Below are 2718 nucleotides of genomic sequence, written 5' to 3'. Positions count from 1 at the left end.
GGCCTCCGTGACAGACAAAGAGCTGGTCTGAGGTCCTGAAGCTTTGCGTCCGGTCTATGTAGCACCTTAAGGCTCGGACGGGATAGAGCAAAGCTAGGGCTGGGTCTGCCGCCTCCGAGGGCAGCGCTTGGAGGTTCACCACCTGATCCCTGAAGGGAGTAGCGGGAACCTTGGGCACATAGCCGGGCCGGGGCCTCAGGGTTACCTGGGAGTCAGCCGGCCCAAACTCTAGGCACGAATCGTCAACCGAAAATGCATGCAGGTCCCCTACCTTCTTGATGGAGGCCAGCGCAAGCAGGAGCAGAGTTTTCATTGACAGAAACTTCAGCTCGACTGTCCGCAAAGGCTCAAATGGGCCCTGCTGTAGTGCTCTGAGCACTAGAGTCAGGTCCCAAGAGGGTATAGAGTGGGGCCGTGGATGATTTAGCCTTCTTGCCCCCCTAAGGAACTTGATGATCAGGTCATGCTTCCCCAGCGACTTCACCTTCTACGGGGTCGTGGTTAGCAGCGATCGCAGTGACATAGCTTTGAGGGTGGAGGGAGACAGCCTTCGCTCCAACCCCAGCTGCAAGAAGGACAGCACGACTCTGATCGGGCATCTTCGGGGGTCGTCTTGGTGAGAAGAACACCACTCAACGAACAGGTTCCACTTCCAAGCGTAAGCGTGTCTCGTAGATGGTGCTCTCGCTGAAGTGGTCACCTAGAACCTCCGCGTCTCGTCCAGGGACCAGACATGAAGTTTCCAAAGGTCTGGACGCGGGTGCCATAGAGTGCCCTGTCTCTGAGTCAGTAGATCCTTCCTCAGAGCAATCGGCCAAGGAGGGGCTGTCACAGGGGTTGTTACAAAGGATACTGCTGGTACGCTCCTTGTAGAGGGCCCAGCATGTTCCATCGGCAGCTCAACTGGTTGCGGAATGCAAGAGGAGCGTTGGTTCCCTGGAGGGTTTGCCATCACTGTTAACCTCAGAACGCCTGTGCTACTGCCTGAAGTAGCCCCCACCTGACTGCCGCCATGACGAGAGCTAGATCGAGGCAGAGACAACGGAGCTCCGCCCCTTTGAGGAAACAGAGCTTGGCCCGTGACTCCGAGATGATCATCTTCCCGCAATGAGAACATGACTCATCCACAAACACCACCTCGGCGGGTTTAATGCCCAGACACGTGAGGCAGCGATCGTGACCATCACCCAACGCCAGGTAACGACCACATCCAGAAATGCCCGGGTGACACGTTGTCTATAGCAAGACCCACATTGTCTTTACAAAGACGTAACGTTGAGTTTGCCACACAACGTCGTCTTTAAAAAGATGCACCCGTGAATGCTCTTTTAGGGAAAAAGCTCTTTTAGCGTGCTGAAGCGCACAGGGAGATGGCCGCCTGCAACACAAACGGGGTAGTGCAGCCTGATGTGTGCAACCCACTCGACACGGTAAACCACCACTGCTGAAGTGCTGTACCACCAACACGAAGAGCTCTCAAAGAGTGCGCTGAACTCGTTCAGTCTTCTTCTCTCAGTAGAGTAGACAGGAGCAAAACGACGCGATCGCTCGGCTCCGAAGCGAAAACCTGAATATGCGCTGCACCTCCTGCCTACTTATACTCACGCTGTGATCAGCGGCAGCTGGATGCAATAATCGCATGCCAATTGGCTTGTTTAGTTTACACTCGAAGTAGATTGGTCTCTCTAAGCGAGTTCCAAATTCGTTGGTCATCCGACGTGACGTCGAGAGGGAATGAAAGTTACTCCTTCTTTCTTTGCGTTAACATTTGGGCGGTGTTATGCAAATCTTCCCACATCGTGACGTAGACATGTGGGGGCGTGTTAGAGCGAGCCGTTTTAGGTAGGAGTGGTTGACTCTTAACTTTTATGAAGAATATCTCTTTAGATTTGAGACTTTAGCCTTTGCAACTTTACAGATCTTCTTTATGCACCAAGAGCTTGTAACACTCCAAAGAGAAAGGAAAAATTGAAATCGCATCATATGACCCCTTTAAATTATTTTGCGTCCTCCACATAGTATTTTAGGTTTGGTCTGGGACTGAGGATGTCTATTATTTAGATATTCAACCGCAACAAGCCCACTGATCTGCCACTTAACATCATATTGAGCAAAAAATACAAAAATAAATAAAAATAATGAAAGCAAACAGGATGGCCTCTGTTAAGAAATTACTTGTCATCCAGTTTTTTATATCGACTGCATTCCGCTAGTTTTTCAAATTAGTATGTTTCGCCGGGCCGCGAAGAAATATAGAGCTGAGTATCATCAGCATAACAGTGAAAGCTAACACCGTGTTTCCTGATGATATCTCCCAAGGGTAACATGTAAAGCGTATGAAGTTTGCACAAGACTAGATAATGATCTGAGATATCATCGCTTGGCTGCATAATTTCAACACCATCAACATCAATTCCATGTGACAGTATTAAATCTAGAGATTTATGATTTCAACAATGAGTAGGTCCTGACACGTGTTGTGTAACCCAAATAGAGTTCAGAATGTCTATGAATGCTGATCCCAATGCATCTTTTTCATTATACACATGGATATTAAAATCACCAACAATTAAGACTTTATCTGCAGTCAGCACTAACTCGGATATAAAATCTGCAAATTCTTTAATAAAGTCTGTATGGTGCCCTGGTGGCCTGTATACAGTAGCCAGTACAAACATCACAGGGGATGTATCATTAACACTTGTTTCTCTGGATAAT

The 2718-nt window shown here is 48.6% G+C and overlaps 1 protein-coding gene across 1 annotated transcript in view; it reads left to right on the top strand.

Annotated features, from left to right (window-relative positions):
• LOC107668085 (uncharacterized) overlaps positions 1 to 2718 on the top strand; it is a 33223-nt gene that overhangs the window by 8077 nt on the left and 22428 nt on the right. The gene's annotated exons all lie outside the window — the stretch shown is intronic.

The sequence above is a fragment of the Sinocyclocheilus anshuiensis genome, unplaced genomic scaffold (genome assembly GCF_001515605.1).
Source record: "Sinocyclocheilus anshuiensis isolate Anshui unplaced genomic scaffold, SAMN03320099.WGS_v1.1 scaffold1030, whole genome shotgun sequence".
Classification (NCBI taxonomy): Eukaryota; Metazoa; Chordata; class Actinopteri; order Cypriniformes; family Cyprinidae; genus Sinocyclocheilus; species Sinocyclocheilus anshuiensis.
This window is presented reverse-complemented; position numbering and strand designations above follow the sequence as displayed.